The sequence below is a fragment of the Balaenoptera acutorostrata genome, chromosome 17, assembly GCF_949987535.1.
Source record: "Balaenoptera acutorostrata chromosome 17, mBalAcu1.1, whole genome shotgun sequence".
NCBI classification, from domain to species: domain Eukaryota; kingdom Metazoa; phylum Chordata; class Mammalia; order Artiodactyla; family Balaenopteridae; genus Balaenoptera; species Balaenoptera acutorostrata.
Genome location: NC_080080.1, coordinates 82,522,561 through 82,530,398, shown reverse-complemented (window position 1 = coordinate 82,530,398; position 7,838 = coordinate 82,522,561).

The window sequence follows — 7,838 nt, the reverse complement described above, 5'->3', positions numbered from 1 at the left end:
CCACTTAACGCACAGCCTTAGTTATGAAGGGCAGCACCGAGGCAGCACATCTGGACCGAATTAGCGAGGCTCCCGACATCGTCAGCTCTCACTCATCAAGTCCCCGAGGAAGGAGGAGGCTTCCTTCTCTTGTTTATCTATTCAGTTATTATTTACTGTCTGCTCTTCAGGTGTCAGACTCTGGTGACATGAAAACACAATTTTCATGATCTACCCTGTGGGCGGATGTTTTTAATTGATACGAGAGATTTCCAAGTTTGTTTAGGGGCATTTCAGAGCTTTTGCTTTGTCCACTTGATTTTTTTTAAAAGAAATTTATTTATTTATTTATTTGGTTGCACTGGGTCTTAGTTGTGGCTATCAGTCTCCTTAGTTGTGGCATGCAAACTCTTAGTTGTGGCATGCATGTGGGATCTAGTTCCCTGACCAGGGATCGAACCCGGGCCCCCTGCGTTGGGAGCACAGAGTCTTATTCACTGTGCCACCAGGGAAGTCCCCACTTGATTTCTTATTAGCACAGCATATGAAATCTTTGGCCGGTCTCAACATTTTAAGTAAGGAAGTTTTCATGTCGCATAGTGGACTGACAAAAACCTAAAAGAGCCTAAATGCCTTTAAAAATGGCTTCCTAATATTATATGAAGACATATGAGCTCTTGTAGTGAAGGTGTTTTAGGTAAGCAATTTCATAATTTGTCTTCTCCAAAGTAATAATTTCAGAAGAAGGTAAGTAGACTTATTTTTTTGAACGTTGGGCTATCTAAACGTGCTCCAGTGATGGAAAACCCAGGCCATTAGACTCAGGACAGAAGCGAGAGCTGGCGTCTGCCTATGTAGGACACAGCTGAGGGGGACACAGGCTGGTGTGGACAGAGGCAGGAAGGTGTCAGGTCCTGCTCACCATATGCAGGGGCCGCCGGCAGCAGCTGCTCGATGCCGTGTCTGGCTCAGGACACCATGAGTCATCCAGATGCGGCAGGTACCCCCTTGGGCCCGAGTGGACGGCCCACCACTTCCGGGGCTTCCTTTGGGTTATTCACTTCCAGAGTTCTTTTCCCCTTTTCTTGGTTTAACTTTTAAATTCAATTTTTTTATTACAAGTAATAATTCCTTTTAACAGTTTTAGATTACGTATTCATTCATCACATTAAAAAAAGAACTCAAAATTCTTTGCCAGGCAAGACATGTTTGTATTTTAGAGCTTTTTTTATTGTGGTAGAAAACACGTAACATTAAGTTTGCCACCTTAACCATTTTTAAACGTTCGGTTCAGTAGTGTTAAGTATATTCACAATATTGTGCAGCAGATCTCCAGAACTTCTTCATCTTGCAAAACAAACTCTGCCCCACTAAACACTTACTCCCCTCCCCCAGCCTCAGCACCCACCGTTCTACTTTCTGTTCCTATGACTGGCCACTTTGCAGACTTCACATAAATGGAAACGTACAGTAACTGTGCTTTTGTGTCTGGCGTATGTCACTGAGCATGGTGTCCTCAAGGTCCATCCACGCTGCGGCGTGTGTCGGAATTCCCTTCCTTTCTAAGGCTGAGCAATACGCTGCCGTGCGTTCAGACCGCATTTCTTTAATCCGCTGCCCGCACCCGCCTCTTGGGATGGGCATGGCTGTGCAGGCATCTCTGTAGCGGTCAGGAGGCTGAGAAGCCGTGGTGCGTGCTAGCGCCGGTTTTGTCTGTGGACCGTTTTCGTGCCCGTTCAGTTCAGTTAGGTCTTATTAACAAAAAAGTCGGTCTCGAGGACATTTTGTGCTGAGCGGTCAGCCTAGGTCCCCTAGACGCTTTCCCCAAACAAATCAAATCAAGGAAGCTGTGCTTGGGGACAGGAACTCAAGGACCACGCTCCATGGCTGTGACACGAGGGCAGGGCGCGGGCGCCTCCGCTCCCGGGCCGCTTGTCTCATCCACTGCCCATGGGCGTCTTGCTCTGGTGCTGCTGGGTTTCACTGGGCCCTCTGGTAACCAATGTGGTGTTGTCCCTACCGCTGGTGGTCTGCCTGCAGCGATTCCCGGGAGTTTGTTCCCGGCTTGCGCTGTGTTTGTAAACACTGGCCACTCCAGGGGGGTCACCCTGCGTGGAGAGAATGTGTTTACGCAGGTCGTTGGGTGGGGTGTGCTGGAACCCCTTGCCTTTCCTGAGCCCCTGGAGCTCAGCTTGGCTGGCTTGTCCCTGGGTTTCACTTCCTGGTTGTCTGAATACTAAGTTGCTTATTACAGCAGAATTAAGATATGTCTAAATGTTCGCAAAGCGCCATTGTTTTGGAAGTTTTGGGTAGGAGAGGGACTTCTCTGTTTCTTTCTGTAATTTAATATTTTTCAGGCCGCATGGTCTTGGGGTAGAAATGGTCACAAGGAGAGAAACTCAGAGAAACTTCCTATATATTTTCCACACAATTACGGTGTGGGTTCTAGTTCATCCCCGATTCCCCAGCTGTTTCCGGGAGTCTCGTGGGCTGGGGTGCTGTGCTCTGAGCTGCTGAGCTGTCATTCCCAGTTTCCTGCTCTGGTTTAGGGAGTGCCTCCCACAGAGGTCCTGGGCCTGGGGCGTTTCTGGGCCCCTCCATCCAGCCTGCCCCAGACGGTTGTGGCCCACATGCCACGTGTAATATTAAAGTTATAAATCAAAGCAACAGACAGGTACCAAATGTACATGTTCTATTGTTTTATCCTGATAAATGTCTTCATAATGACAAAATAAAAATATATGTAAAGCTACAATTCTTATATGACTGAAAGCAAAATATCAAGGATGAATTTAATTATTATTCCACATAATAATATGTGGAATAATAATTATTATTATGTATGGGTGTTCTGTAGATGTTTGAATGAATAATCAAATAAAACATATACAATTAATACATAGCACAGGGCTTCCCTGGTGGCGCAGTGGTTAAGAATCCGTCTGCCATTGCAGGGGACACGGGTTCGAGCCCTGGTCCGGGAAGATGCCACATGCCGCGGAGCAACTAAGCCTGTGCGCCACAACTACTGAGCCTGTGCTCTAGAGCCCATGAGCCACAACTGCTGAGCCCGTGTGCTGCAACTACTGAAGGCCACGTGCTCTAGAGCCCGTGCTCTGCAACAAGAGAAGCCAGCGCAATGAGAAGCCCGCGCACCGCAACGAAGAGTAGCCCCCGCTCTCCACAATTAGAGAAAGCCCGTGCGCAGCAACAAAGACCCAACACAGCCAAAAATAAATAAAATAAATAAATAAATTTTTTAACAAAGAACACTGATTTAAAAAATATATATATATATATATAGCACAAAATTTATTTTCTCTTGCCTAATTTCAGCTAAATCATGAATTATATAGATCTAATAAAGATGTTTACATAATTTGTGTTCAACTGACAGTAATGCTGTAAATGATTAAAATGGAAATATTTTATAAAAATATAAATTAAAACAAGTGTAAAATTATTAAAAATTAATATTTTCATGTTTTTGAAAAATCTTTTTTCTTTTAAAATATGAAAATTAAAGTGCAAATTTTAAAAATGAATATTCATCCTAAATCAGAATTATTGAAATAAAACTGAAAAGTTAAATTTAATTTTAAAAAGCCTGATGATGTCTTACGTAATTTTTGTCATATTTGTATTTTTATGAACATGAAACAATTTGTATTTCTAGCATTAAATGTCGTCTCGTTGCCGACGTAAAGAATTGGTACTATGCTCGTGTGTTGTGTCTAGACCAACATACATAAGTTTACGAGTAACTTAAATGGTTTAAGACTGCGAGCTGTTTCTCAGTCACTGTGGTTTCTCAGCAGCGGTTGTGCGTACCGTGCTGACATGTGGACCCCTCGGGATCTGTGAATAGACACCACAAGAAAAGCAAGAGAAGGGGCTCTTGGCGACCTGGGTGCCGCTGGGAATCTCTGCTATGTAAGGGTCTGCTGCGTTTATGCTGAGGCAGGATTGAAAAGGTAGGTTAACTTTCCACACGTGTGTGTAAAGCGTTCTCACACCCAAGCGTCCCCGCTGTGTGCAAGGGCAGCATCCCCCCCAGGCTGAGGGCAGCGGTCCAACCCGCAGACCGGCACAGCACCTGGACACAGCTGCCCTTCGTGCTGAGGACGCTGGGCTGGCGCTGGGGCAGTGGCGACTGGGTCTGGCGGCACCGCATCCCTGGGGGACGGCGCTGGGCTGGACCTCACGTGAACGATGTGCCCTCGGCGCTCGTCCTTCTTCAGCTGTTTGCTGTTCACGACGGGCAGAGGCGGGTGCAGTCCCCTCTTGCCTGGTCTAGCTCCTGAGCTCTCGGTCTGAGCCTGTGCCAGAGTGGGGGAGGGTCTCCCTCCTTGACTCGTGTTTCATTCCTTTATAGACCAGCGTGGACGTGTGCCCTTGATGTCCCGAGGGAGTCGGACAAAACAGCTTCCGTTTCTACTTGGTCTGCGTTTCATTCCTCTCTCCCTGGGAGTCAGACACGAGCTGGGGAGCGGAGTGGAGGTGCTCTGAGTAGCGACATCACTGTGCTGTCTGTACTCAAAGATAGCTCACCTTCAACATGTACTCGCTGGATTTGGGCCACCTCTGTGGACCTTGACTGTCTCCTCTCAAGAAGAAATCTTTCTTGGGAATCTTGACCCCTCATGCAAATATCCCCCATGGGCTCCTCCATCTGTCTCCCCAAAATACACCAGACACCCACCCTAGAACTGCCTTATATGTTGCATCACATTTATATGCTGTTATAGCAATGGAAACGAGAGAGCATATAAACCAACAGTTAGGCATCCATGTAATATCTCTTTAATAAAATTCGTTAGCATTCTTAGCTTTGGGGAAATTTTCATTGTCTTTCTCCTTTTTCCTAGTGAAGGGATCTTTAAATGCAGTATTAAGACTTTATATGTGCTATTTTATTTAATTTTCATGTTATCCCTGCAAGATAGTTGTTTTCTCCACTTTTTTTTTTCAGATGAGAAAATGAGAAAATGAGTTTTATAGAAATTAAGTAATTTGCTATTAGTAAGTGCCAACATCAATATTTGAATACTGGTCTGTTTGATTTCAAAGTCTTTGTTTTTTGTGATAAACTACCTCCTGGTTTTCACTGCTGCAAGTAAAATTCTACTTAAAAATTTTAAATGGGAACCAAAATTATTTCTTATGATGGAATTTGGGGAATGGATGAGCATCTATAATTATCACCTTTGACTCAGTGCTTCGGGTATCTGCAAGGCTGTTGACCTCTGTTGGCTGTTTTCCCTGGGGAGATATCATGGCTTGGGAACCTTAGTTTATGATTCATTAAAAACCAAAATAGCCATAATACAGGGTTCTGATTATGGGATAGATGCTGGTGAGAACATTAAGAGGACAGGACAGAAGACTGGGAGAACACGATGATTGGTTGATTGTGCTATTCTTTTACTTTTATTTTTTATAAATTTATTTATTTATTTATTTATTGGCTGTGTTGGGTCTTCATTGCTGTGCGCAGCAAGCGGGGGCCACTCTTCCTTGCGGTGCGCGGGCTTCTCATTGTGGTGGCTTCTCTTGTCATGGAGCACGGGCTGTAGGCGCATGGGCTGCAGAAGTTGTGGCACGCAGGCTCAGTAGTTGTGGCTCGTGGGCTCTAGAGTGCAGGCTCAGTAGTTGTGGCACACGGGCTTAGTTGTTCCGCAGCATGTGGGATCTTCCTGGACCAGGGCTCGAACCCGTGTCCCCTGCATTGGCAGGTGGATTCTTAACCGCTGTGCCACCAGGGAAGTCCCGGTGCTAGTCTTTTAAAAATCTAAATAGAGACTTGAAGAACAGTGAAGGGTTTGCTTATTTGGTTGTGGATGACAGGAAGCTGGTGGAGATATAGATCATGTTGGACGAGATCATCTGAAAGGTAGTGTGATGAAAATCTAATAGGCCAAATAAGTAAATTGGTAAATACTGTACTTTGTTTCAAAAGGTCACTACACTAGAAGAAGTTCAAGAAATGTGAATGAAAGTGGTAAAATACAAACAAGGACTGGGAGAGGGGTTACTAATAGCAAAATGGTGGTCTGAGAAGCTCTGAGCTCTTGCTTCCCCATGGAAACACTGAAAGGGACAAACAGAAACCGTCTGAACCAGCTTTGCCAGGGCTCTGGAAAAGTCAGTTTACAGCCACCAAGCAAACACCCAGCCACGAAAAAGCCATAGTCAAAGCGGTCAGGAGGTTCTGTGGTGTTCTTACTTACTCTTACCCGACTCCTCCCCTGGGGCGGTGGCAGGTTCGAAGCCGCAGCGGCCTAGTTCCCAGGTCCCTCCCTTAAACTGGAGGGAGCAGAGCAGACTTTATTGGGAAATTACTGTTTGTCTATTCTAAACTGTCTGGGGGATACCTGAAAGACTAATGCAAGGTGCTCGTCTGTTTTGCCTAACTCAGAACTTAGAAGGAAAAACTGTGGGCAGTGCCCCCAACAGCTACACAGGTTCACAGATGCCTAGGGCAAGACATACAGTAGACAATCTAGGGCCTGGGGGAGAAGCTGGAGTGAGACTCTGGAAATTAGGGCATTCAAAAGCAGCTGTGTACGCAGGAGCATTAGAAATCCAAATGCATAGCTTGGCAAGATGCATGTTCAGAAAAGACACGAGAAGACATTAAGCTTTCACCTTGGGCTGATTCCTAGGCTCAAAGCAAGCCTGACTGAGTGTTGAAGGAGCTCCCCAGACAGAGCCAACTGATAAAGACTTGTGACATTCAAGGAAGACTCTCACATTAGCTGAACACAGTGTAAAGGACAGACTCAAGTGATCACATGGGACAAAGACTAGTCTTTGCAAAAATAGTTTGGGAAAGTCTCAAAACTAATGGTCTACTACAAGGATCAACAAACAAAAAATTCCTGGAGAAGGAGGTCAATCTTATTTCCAGAGATACTACACTGTAAAATTAAAGGGCCCAATTTTTAAGAAAAAAATCACAAGGCATACAAAGAAGCAGGAAAACATGGCATATTCAGAGGGGAAACATTGACAGAAACTGTCTCTGAGGAAGCTCAAACATTGGACTTACTAGACAAAGACTTTAAAAAACTCTCCTAAATGTGCTCAAAGACCTAGAGGAAAACATGGAAAAAGAACTGAAAGAAATCAGGAAAATGATGTGTGAACAAAATGAGAATATCCACAAGGAAGTAGAAATTATAAAAACGACCAAACAGAAATACTGGAGGTAAAAAGTACAATAAATGAAATGAAAAATTCACTGCAGGAGTTCAATAATAGATTTGAGCAGGCAGAAGAATCAGTGAACTTGAAATAGGACAATTGAAATTATGGAGTCTGAGGAACAGGCAGAAAAAAGAATTTTAAAAAATGAACAGAATCTAAGGGATTTATGTGATACTATAAGCAGACCAATGTTTGCATTATGGGAGTCCCCAAATGAGAGAGTGAGAGAGAGAGACTACTTGAAGAAATAATGGCCAAACTCCCCAAGTTTAATGAAAGATGTGAATCTACAAATAAGAGAGCTCAATAACTCTGAGTCAGATAAACTCAGAGTGACTCACGTGGAGATACACTGTAATCAAACTGTCAAAAGCCACGGCAAAGAGTATCTTGGAAGCAGCCAGAAGAAAGCGCCTCATTACGTACACGGCATCCTCCATAAGACGATCAGCCTATTTCTCAGAAGAAACTTTGGAGGTCAGAAGGCAGTGGGATGACAAAGTGCTGAAAGAGAACTGTCAACCAAGAATTCTCTGTTTGGTAAAACTGTCCTTCCAAATGGGGAAGAAACTAACACATTCCCACACAAACAAAAGCTGAGGAGGTTCATTACAACTAGACCTGCCCTACCAGCAATGCTGATGGGATCT